The sequence below is a fragment of the Calliphora vicina genome, chromosome 2, assembly GCF_958450345.1.
Source record: "Calliphora vicina chromosome 2, idCalVici1.1, whole genome shotgun sequence".
Taxonomy (NCBI): Eukaryota; Metazoa; Arthropoda; class Insecta; order Diptera; family Calliphoridae; genus Calliphora; species Calliphora vicina.
The window spans coordinates 54,774,274-54,785,900 of NC_088781.1; the positions used below are offsets into that span (position 1 = coordinate 54,774,274).

The 11,627-nt window shown below is 30.9% G+C and overlaps 1 protein-coding gene across 2 annotated transcripts in view; it reads right to left on the bottom strand.

Moving 5' to 3' along the window:
• The window catches only part of LOC135950931 (uncharacterized), a 65,023-nt gene extending 56,812 nt beyond the window's left edge, over window positions 1-8,211 (bottom strand). The window contains exons 1-2 of one of the 2 annotated variants that reach the window (XM_065500460.1): window positions 7,777-8,211; window positions 6,991-7,145 (exon numbers count right to left, since the gene is read on the bottom strand). The gene's annotated coding sequence lies outside the window, so the exon portion shown is untranslated. The remainder of the gene's footprint in view (window positions 1-6,990; window positions 7,146-7,776) is intronic. The other variant, XM_065500461.1, reaches the window with a different exon arrangement.
• Window positions 8,212-11,627: the final 3,416 nt, after the last annotated feature.

Consider the following 11,627-nt stretch of genomic DNA (forward strand, 5'->3'; position numbering starts at 1 on the left):
TGTTGAATGTACCAGCAAATTGTTGAATATATTTTTTGTAGTCTACATGCAGAGTAAAAAAAAAAACATGGCTGGGGTATATAAAATATCATATTTTTGATAAAATATAGTCGTAATATTAAATCATACTATTTTCTAAAGTAATCATATTATGACTAAAAGTAATCATATTATCATTAAGTTATTTTTGGGAATACAAAATTCAATTTTAATGAGCTTGATTCCCATTAGAGCGAATGAGAATTACAGAAACTCAAGCTCTACTCGGCTTCACTCTAGGTTACTTAAAGACACTAAAGTGGCAATAGACTTCACGCTAGGTTAAATTGGATGCATGAGAATTATATCAACAATTTGTATAGAACCAGTTTGTTCAAATTACTCACAAAAAAGTGGAGTACAAAATAAACGTTTAAAGTGACTACACTCTCGATTACTTAGAGACACTAACGTGACAATTGAATTCATAAGATGTGGGATGTATAAAGTAACCAATAGACTACTCCCTGCACTACGAATCCTGCATCAATATATTATGTGCTTAAATCAAATTAATTATAATAAAGATTAACTGAAGTAACTATCATATCGGCGTAAAGCCTCCATACTCTTAGCTTGAATCAAACTAAGGGGGAGGGTCAATGAGTCCACGACTTTTTGAAATTACCAGCTTTTAACTGAAAGCACAACAATGCTCCTGTTAACAGGCAACTGTCAGTTGACTCCTGTCAAAATTTGAACAAGCCAACTACCTCGTGACTTGAATAAAAATTAGAAAAAAGTGAAATTGGTCTGATAAATTTTTTAGAGTTGGGCATAATCGTTTTTGTTCAGAACAAATAAATGAACAAGTTCGTTCTTTTTGTTCAGTTGTTCACTTCTATTCCGTGGTGTTTGACTGAACTAAGTGAATGAAAAATTGCTCTCTTAATGTTTTTGCTGTGAACAAAAAGAACAGGTCTGCTTTTGGAATAAGAATTTGGCATATTATAACATGATTTTAATAATAAAGAAAATAAGGAATTATATAAAATTCAAACAATATAAATCTAAAGTAATGTCAGATGATCAAAAGAATAAAGTGAATAAAAAGAACAATAAAGAACAAGATGATTGAACAATTTCACATTGTTCATTTGACTGAATTGCTCAATTGAACTTGTTCGTTCATGAACAACCTAACTCTAAATTAGTTTGCAAAAATAAAGGTTAATTTTGATAAATCCTATGGGAACTCTGCACCATCAATTTCAATGGTAAAAAGTGATTTATTGAATTTCTTTGTGGCCGTAAAAGCACGGAAGATGCCGAACGTTCTGGACGCCTAGTAGAGGTCTCTAAACTCAAAACAATTGAAACAAATCATATGGTGTTGGCCGATTGGAAAGTGCGAAAGATTGTGGAAGCCATAGCCACCTTACATGGCTCAGTGGTTTCAATTTTGAATGATAACTTGGGTATGAGAAAGTTTTTCGCAAGTTGGCTGCCACATTTGCTCACAATCGAGTGCACACACATGTGCAAAAATTCATGAATTACGCTACAAAAATACTCTTCCGCCCAATTCTCCTGATTTAGCCCCGAGTGACTATTTCTTGTTTCCAAACCTGAACAAATGTCTCGGCGAAAAGAGATTTGAATCCAACGATGAAATCATCTCAAAAAAAAATACATATTTTGATGACCTCGACAAATCATATTTTTTTGAAAGGGATAACAAAATTGGAGAAACTTTGGGCAAAGTGCATAGAGTTCAAAGGAAAAATTAAAAAATAGAATAATTTTTTATCCAAAAATCTGTGTTTCATTCAAAAATGCTTTAGTGGATTCAAATTGTCTGTATTTGAAACGATGTTCAGCAGTCAAAAACTTCCTAAACAATTATCATGATATTTGGATCCAAACGATAGCTACCACTTTATTCCCCTAGGACCACTATGCATCGTTTTGTAATTTAATCCCAATAGCCTATGAAACGCCTGGAATCAAACTAGTAACTCCCTGACCAGATTGCATAGGATGTTTGCTCATTGTTAAATTCGCTTAAACATATAAATAGATTTAAAATTATTTACTAAATTGAATTTGTTTTCAATCTACATTTCGCTGGGATATTTAATAACTTTTGTTTTACATTTTATTACAATATTGTTCATTTTTAATTGAGATCTTTTATTCCACCCACAATAATAAATTTTAATCATCGATGGTAAATAAAAAACACACATTTCACCCAAGTATCGTTAGAACAGCGAAACACATTTCACTTTACGATATTGTTAAATAAATCAATAGAATTGGATTGAACCTATTTTCATTCATAAGCATGTTGTTGAAGGGTTCAAAATTTGTGTATAAACTTCACTTCTCAAACAGAATAAATAGTAGTTACAAAATTTAACCCACCAATTACATTACAATGTAATTTTCATGTAATTTACACAATGTACATTATAATTCTCAAATAGTTTATGTGAATTTATAAGTATAAGAAGTCAAGGTAAGATAGTTTATGGCAAGCAATAACGGAAGTACCGATTTTGTTATACTTAACTCCTGGCTAACAAAGTGTAACCAGACGTGGCCAAAATGTTTTCTTGCTAGAAAAATCGTTGACAGAAACTAGTAGCTTACTGTAGCCAATAAATTATCTCGTCGGACTGCATCCACTAGTTATTATCCCCAATAACAAAACGTTAGTCGACCGGGAACCAACGAATTTATTTAGTTTTCTCTTGAAGCTCATTCCCATTTATGTTCTTCAAACATCACATTGCAATATGGAGTGAATTAGTTTGAATTGTTTGTGCCACTGATAAATGAGTTTCAGACCAGAGTATAATAATAATAAAAGGAGTCTCCGATTTCTTTATAAGTACTTTGCTGCAATCGTTTCCTTATGCTTCAAGATCTTATTTCGACATTTCACTATCATGCTGTAGATATCATAAGAGAAAATTGAAGGAGCCGTTCGTAGAATATGGAAGATATCAAGTTCTATCCTTACTTCCTTGATCCAAGAAATGAAAAATTACATCGAGAATTTTGATATAGGTACATTCCAGTAACCAGATACTGGGAAAATCTTTGCATTTACATTTGTAAATTTTCACACCAGTTGCAAAGATCTGTATACGACTATATTAAGACAATTTGAGGGGATGCAGGAATTATTATAATCAGATGTTGAAGAACATTGATGAGAGTTTTGTCCTTGTAGTGCTCCAATTCTTACCTTGTGATAGTTTAATTTTTGGCTTATGAACAAAGAAACCCGCCACTGACATAGATAGCAATCAGGATATCGTGTATCAATATTGTTAAATGCTATGGATATATCTAAAGAAGCAGCAATAGTTCGTTTATTCAATCGTTCCCGATTAAAGGCATTAGCGAACTGAGTCGTTATCAATTTCAAAGCCTTTGTCCAGATCTAAGATTCCCTGAATAAATGCTGGTATTTAGCCATTTATGTAACCATCTTCGATAACTTTAAGGCTTCTAACAATGAGTTCATATCAGCCTTTGGATGTAATCAACTAGCTCAACCTTACTCATATCACACATTGCTGAATCGATTGTCCCAGAAGATGTATATGATATTCCAGTCCTAGATTGTTCCGAGTTATTTCATAATCCAAAACTTTTTAAATTATTCGTTTTAAGAAACATCGCTGATAATTATCAATTGTAGGGAATATAGCGGATGTTCGAAAAAAAATTTACAATATTTAATATGAGGGTTTAGAGTCCATTTAATTGTCTACTTCAACAGGATAAGTTAAGTTTGGTTGGCTGGGGTGTCATGAGGACCCTGACCAGAAGCTTGGCTTTAGTTAAGGAAGGCACGCTCTAAGTCAAACCAGAAAGCATTAGGATGTTTGCTCCATCCTTACCTCAGTTGTGCCAGAACGACTCTTGCTTTACGCAACAGAATCTTCTCGGTATCATGTGACCGCGGAATTTATGGCGTCTCTAAAGTAGTCATTCAAAGATGCCAAGTACAAGCTGTCATTAAATGAATCTGCTCTCCTCTTACAATATTCAGGAATGAAATGATTTTTTTATTTCTTCCCGGGAAAGGAAAAAGTCCCAGAAAGTAGGAAGCCTAACTGGATATCACTCAAAGATAATCAACAAAGATGACCACATTACAGTGGCGAGTGTTGATGAGGTAAAAATGCTATTAAAGGGACAACCAAAATGTTCGGGTGGTTCATGTGCATGCAGTAAGAAATTGTGGATTATTGTTTACCACTCCGCAAAGCTCATGAAGTCGTTAACATAAATAAGTGATCAACAAAAAAGTACCTAAGGTTTTCAGTATTTAACAAACGGTTATCAAATATGTTGCCTGGGTGAATTTCAAGTTTTTTTTTAAATATTTTTCAGTTTTTACAAGAGGCACGTTTAGATCTTTGTGTATATTCGCGTTTTTGATATATTAAGGGGCAACTGTGATCATTCTTAGAAACTTGTTATGGCGTCTTTGGATCTTTTCTACATTTGACGCTGAGGCCGTGTCCCATAGCTGAATGCCATAACACCATATCGGTTTTATGATCATGTTATAAAGTAGAAGTTTACAATCTAAACTAAGCGTAGAGTTTCTGCCAATAAGCCAATTAATTTGAATTGATTTCAATTTCATTTGGGTCAACTTTGCATCTATATCTCTTTTCCAATTAAGGCGACGATCGAGATGTATTCCGAGGTATTTATCTTCCAATTGTTGAGTTATTGTTTGGTTATTGATATGTTTGGGGTCATGATTCTCTACGCAATGTAAATGTTATATGTGTACATTTTTCTAATTCAAATATGTGTTTTCGTGAACGCTTAGACCCTTTTCACACTAGGCAATTTAGTTGTGCAAATCTTTTCTGTTTGTAGATGCCAGAGGTAATAACGGGTTAAGGAGAAGAAAATTTTGCATCCAGTTTTGTTGTTGGACAAGAGACTTGCGCAACTAAATTGCCTAGTGTAAAAAGAGTCTTAGAATAGCAGTATCATCAGCAAATGTTGATGTATGAGTGCGATTGTTAGTTGGCATATCAGACGAATATATCAAATATAAAAAGGGTCCCAGGATACTGCCTTGGGGGACGCCAGCTTCAATGGGTTGCGGAGTGCTTAAAAAGTCACCTTCTTTAAACTTAAATGTTCGACCAGTTAAATAGCTTTCCAATAGTTTATGTGTGTTTGTGGATAAATTTTGAGTCAATTTATATATTAAACCGTCATCAAATGCTTGATAAATATCAATGAAGAGAGCGGAACAATATTTCATTTCCTCAAACGCTTTTCTTACAATATTTACAAGTCTATGGGTTTGTACGATAGTACTATGTTTTCTTCTAAATCCAAATTGATGATCGGGAATACAATTGTTTTCAACTAACATCGGGTACAACTTGTTCATGAGTATCTCCTCAAATAGCTTTGATATATTAGATAACAGGCTGTATGATTCTACTTTTGTGTGATCTTTTCCCGGCTTAGGTATCATGGTAACAAGTGAAACCTTCCATTCTCGAGGATAATATTCAAGGCGTAATATAGCATTAAAAATAAAAAGGATTATTTTTATTGGTAGCTCCATAAGCATTTTGTTACTGATTTTGTCAATACCAGGTGGTTTCTTGATTAAATCAACAATAGCCTTTTCGATCTCTCGAATCTCAAAACGTGGGGGTACGGCTGCTCCAAAATGGGATACAACATGTGGTAACTCAATAGTTTCATTTGATGTGTTCGAGGTAAATACTTTCTTCAAATGATTAACAAACAGGTTTCCTTTTTCGGTATCATTTCTTGTCTAACCACCACTTGAATTTCTCAAGGGGGGCTTACAAAATGCAGATGTTTGGAAAAATATTTTTACTCTTGTAGAGAAGATATCGTAGATTGCGGCGAAGACTGAATTGTCTATCTCTCTCTGATCTAACTGAAATAAGAGTTCGTTAATTCCTTGTGATAAGCATGTGAGAGAAATGATTTTTAATACCATATAAAATCTAGATTGATTGCAGGCTCTTTTTTGGCGGGAATACATGGAATACCCAACCAATTCTCAAGATTGATTCGAGCAAATTGTAGATAATGAGATCTCGACATCTTTTTATTACAAATTCATAATTAATTTCATACACAAACATATTCGTAATCTTATATTCTGTTCTACAATTAGTTCAGCTAATTTTTCCGTTAATCCAATTAGTTAATTCTACATTCTTGTCCTATAATTGTTTGATTTGACTCTAACTTGCACTACAGCTTATTTAGACTAGAACTCACAAGATACAGAAAAAATCATGCATCCCGGGAATGTAATTTTAAAAATCCCGGAATTCTGAATACCAGTTCCGTTTGGCATCCATCATTAAGACTTTCGCTTCTATGATACAGCTGGTAGTTGAAAATCTTAGAACTTAAGTTTTTTTCCTATATGTATTGAAATATACCACTCTAATATAAGTATACACTTGTTATGCACTACTGTTATTAACCTTCAAACGAATTATTTTAAGTTGGTAAAATATATTTATTTGTATTACTTTGTAAGTGGTTGGTTACAAAATTTCAACCAATTGTTTTAATACTTTATCAGTAACTACTACCTGCAATATGATGAAACAGCCAATGAAAAGAATAGTTGATATTTATTGTTAAAACAAGAGCTAACCAAACAAAAGACAATATCAACAACAACAACACCACAACGAACTAAAGAAAATCAATGAATGAATTTACTATATTGAATGAATTGTCATAAATACAACAACAACAATAAAACGTGTGTATTGAGAAATGATTTGCAAAAAAAAACAAAAATAACAAACTAACAAAATTTTGACATGCATATTGACAGTATTAAGGTCAATTGAACTTTTTTTGTAAACTATTAATTGTAAAAAGGAGAAAAAAACAGACATTGAAATCAAAGAGACAAAAATAATTTAGAGTAGAGCAAAGAAAAACAAAACTCACCTGTTGTAAGACAAGGATGGAGACAGTAAGTTAAACGAGATTTAATAGCGGTTACTTATAAGAAAATTATGTACTTGTTGTTGCTGAAATTATTAATGTTGTTGTTTTATTTTTAATGACGTTAGCTGCTGGACCACGGTCAAGCATAATAATCACTTGTCGGTATTTGTCGTACACCGACACAACCCGAATTAGATAAACACACGAATAAATGAAAAATTAAAAAAAAAATAAAAAAAAACAGCAACTATCAACAACTTAAGAAATAGCCAAGGCAAACATTAGAAAAATAGCTGAAAACAAAATCGAATACGAAAAAAACGCACATTTGATATTTCTGTATTATTATGTTTTTGTTGTCTCCTTTCTTTATGATTTTCTTGTATGTTTAAGGTTGTTGTTGTTTTATTTTTTGCTTGTTGCAATGTTTAAGTTTTTTGTAATAAAATGGGTAAACTAAAACCCAAATTATTACTGCTATTAATTTTAAAAAGAAATAATGAAATTGAATGAATTATTTTATCAACAAACTAAATTAAATAATACATTGTATGACCATTATTCGTTGTTGTTGTTGCTATTGTTTATTTAGTGGGTTACTAAGAGGAGGGAGGTTCAACAAAAATTTGTTGTTTCCCCATACACATCTTATTTTTTTGTTGTTTTTTCTTTTTTTATTATTCATGCCACCACCACTTAAGAAATCATAAGAAACGACATTGATATATAAATAAATATATTTAAGTGTATCTTTTTTTTAGCACTTTATTAAGAAATTTTCCTTACAATTTTTTCTAATAATCAATTAACATTTTGTTACAATTTTTCAAAGGGTTCCCGAATTGTTGAGTATTTTATTTTACTTTTTTATAGATTTCTTCTTCTTGCATTCATTTCCTTTTTCTTTTTAATTTGTTATCACTTTTTTTATACATTTAGTTAATTTCTTAAATCTGTTCTTAAGAAAACCAGAGTATTGATTTTTTTTCGTTAGCAAAGGCTTGTACAAAATTAATTAAATGAGTATCAAGTTGGTTGTTAAAGTAAAATTAACAATTTTGTTTTTTTCTTAGACGAACATTTGTTATTCACACACACGCACACTCAGTCTTTAGTACGGAGCTATAATTTTAGTTAGTTTACTTCACCATTCACCACAAATATCTTTCGCAAACTGGAATTAAATAAAATTTTCATTGCCCCTTTTACTTAGTACATTGCTGAGGGGAACAAACTGAATTGAATATACTTTTCTTAACTATACTACATTTTTACAACGAAGTAGTACTAAAATGGTATTGCATACTGTTTTATACAACTCTGAAATAAAGTATGTTCAACATTGAGTGCTTTTTGAAATTAAAAAGTTTACAACTCTGGTGGCAACATTCGGCCGCGCGCCACTGCGCAGCCCACGTCGAACAGTGAGGGAACTGAAAAAAGTGGAAATAAATTTGTAAATTCTAAACGAATAACCCGATATATAGAGGAGGCGTTGGTAAGTTTAAGCTCTGAATTTGGGTTTATAACACCAAGGGAGGGCGAGCCACAATGCCTCAAAGTGGGGCACCTTAGGTATATTAAAAATTTCTTAATTAAAAACAAGATATTTCAAGAAAATCGGGAAAGAGTTGGATCCGTTATTAGCAAAAAAGCAGAACAAGTTAGGTAAATTTGACATCATTTTTAATTGTTGATATAACCGAGGTGCCCCACTTCAGTGAGATAGTTTTTTTTGATAGTTAATTGACGCTGAATTCAGTGGTGCTAACCGTTTTTTTAGGTTAGCTCGTATTTTCGAGATATACCGTTATTTCGAAAATGGAGAGGTTGCACAACATATATTCGCATAATTCAAAAACGGTTTATTTTATTGAACAAACTGAAAAAACCGAAATTCCGTAATAAAATTGCATTTAAATAAGGCTTAACACTTTTTAATATTCGCAGTTGTTTTAGAAATATAAATTTTTATTTGGCAAAAAAAAAATTTTTAGAAAGATTTCGAAATTTTTAGAAAGATAAAAATTGGAAAATGCATATACGCTGTTAAGTTTTTATTACACGTATAGAGAACGAAGTTCCAAATTATTCACAAAAGATAAGAAACATAACTCGTAGTAATTAGCTACATCGTGCAATGATCTTCCATGTTTAGTAATGCAATATTGGGCAATGCAGTGCCGTTTTTAAAAAACGCCAAGATTCTGTAAATTGTCTGTTTGTTGTTGGGTTTGAATCCATAAATTTGACTAGTGGAAAAGATATATATATATATTATATATCAACGTTTACGAAATTGTGTCTTCTTTTCAAAAATGTATACAATTTTTAAGAATTAAAAAATTTATAGAAGATTTTTTGTAAAAATATGGGAAAAAAATGTTAAAATGTTATTAGGGGATATTTGCTTCATTTTTTGTTTATAAAATCATAAATTGTGGACAGATTTTAATCATTTATAGATTGTTTGGTTTGGAACTTTATTTTCTATACGCTTAGCGTAACTTTATTTTCCAATTTTTCATGTCGTTTTAAAAAACAGAAATTTCGAAATTTTGCTAAAAAAAATTTTTGTTTGCCAAAAACAATTATACATATTTCTAAAACGACTGCGAAGATTAAAAACATCCTTTATTAAAGGTAATTTCATTGCGGAATTTCGGTTTTTCATTTTATTCAATAAACTGAACCGGTTTTGAGCTACGGGAATATATGTTGTGCAACCTTTTCTATTTTCAAAATAACAGTATATCTCGAAAATACAAGCTACCCTAAACAAACGGTTATCACCACTGAATTCAGCGTACCCAAATTAGTTTAACCCACCGGGTGCCCCGCTTGGCAGTTTTTTCAACTAGCACAGTGTAATTGACCAAATAATTTTCTATTTTTTTTTTAATTTAAAAATGTTATTCATAGAATAAAAAATTAATTTTTTCCTCGATTATTCGTATAATTTTTATTCGAATGACAGCCTAATAATAAAATATAAATAATAAAAATTATCATTAATGTTACATTTTAACTGTTTTGAAACCGTAGCCAATCTCGTTATTTATATGGGGCATTTCATGTCAAGTGTACCAACTTTTGAAATCGATGTCTTCCGATCGGGATGAAATTTGCACCAAGGTTAGCTCTATTGGATAGTAACTCAGACACAATTTTTCAACAACATCGGTCGAGAACTCTCTGAGTTATAGGGGGTAAAATTTTGACAATTTGGTCAAACAGGGGTTTTTTCTTATCCATGTAACTTATTACCTATTGTTCTTAGCAAAATGTGTCCCAAATAGTATAGATAGCTATTTCTTCGATCTTTCGAAAAAAAATATTTAAAAAAAAAAATAAAAAATTTTTAATATTTTTTTTCCGAAATCAAAAACTTTTTTGACTTTTTTTTAAAATTTTTTTTTTTTTTTTTTTTTTTTTTTTCTTAAAATAAAGTTTAGATATTTTCCTTGAACACCTACTTGGTCGCTTAGTGGGATGCGAGTGGGATATCTATCAAAATAAATATTTTGTAACTCAAAACATAAAATTTTTGACTTTTTTTGCAAAATCAAAAACTTTGTTGACTTTTTTTTTTCAAAATGGACCATTTTTTAATCTTTTTTTTAGGTCAAACAAAAGCTTAGATATTATCCTTGAAGACCCTTTTGGTCGCTTAGTGGGATGCGAGTGGGATATCTATCAAAATAAATATTTTTTAACTCAAGACTTACAATTTTTGACTTTTTTTTTTGCAAATACGATTTTTTTTCCAAATGGGCCCTTTTTTAAAATTTTTTTTGTAGTCAAAAGAAAGCTTAGGTCCATTCCTTTAAGATATTTTTAGTCCCTTAGTGGGATGCGAGTGGGATATCTATCAAAATAAATATTTTGTAACGCAAGACATACAATTTTTTAATTTTTTTTTGCAAAATCAAAATTTTTTTCCAATATGGGCCCTTTTTTAATTTTTTTTTTTGCTCAAAAGAAAGCCTAGGTCCATTCCTTTAAGATATTTTTAGTCCCTTAGTGGGATGCGAGTGGGATATCTATCAAAATAAATGTTTTAACACAAAAATTGTATGTCTTGAGTTACAAAACATTTATTTTGATATATATCCCACTCGCATCCCACTAAGCGATCAAAACCATCTTAAAGGAATAGGCCTAAGCTTTCTTTATAGCAAAAAAAAAAATTACAAAAAGGGCCCATTTTAAAAAAAAGTCAAAAAAGTTTTTGATTTTGCCAAAAAATCAAAAATTGTATATCTTGAGTTACAAAATATTTATTTTGATAGATATCCCACTCGTATCCCACTAAGGGACCTAAAATATCTTAAAGGAATGGACCTAAGCTTTCTTTTGACTAAAAAAAAATTTTTAAAAAAAGGGCCCATTTTGAAAAAAAATTCGAATTTGCAAAAAAAAAGTCAATAATTGAATGTCTTGAGTTACAACATTTTTATTTTAATAGATATCCTACTCACATCTTCCTAAGTGACAAAATAGGTCTTAAAGGAAAAGACCTAAGCTTTCTTTTGAGCAAAAAAAAATTTTTTAAAAAAAGTCCCATATTGGAAAAAAATTTCGATTTTGCAAAAAAAAATTAAAAAATTGTTACAAAATATTTATTTTGATAGATA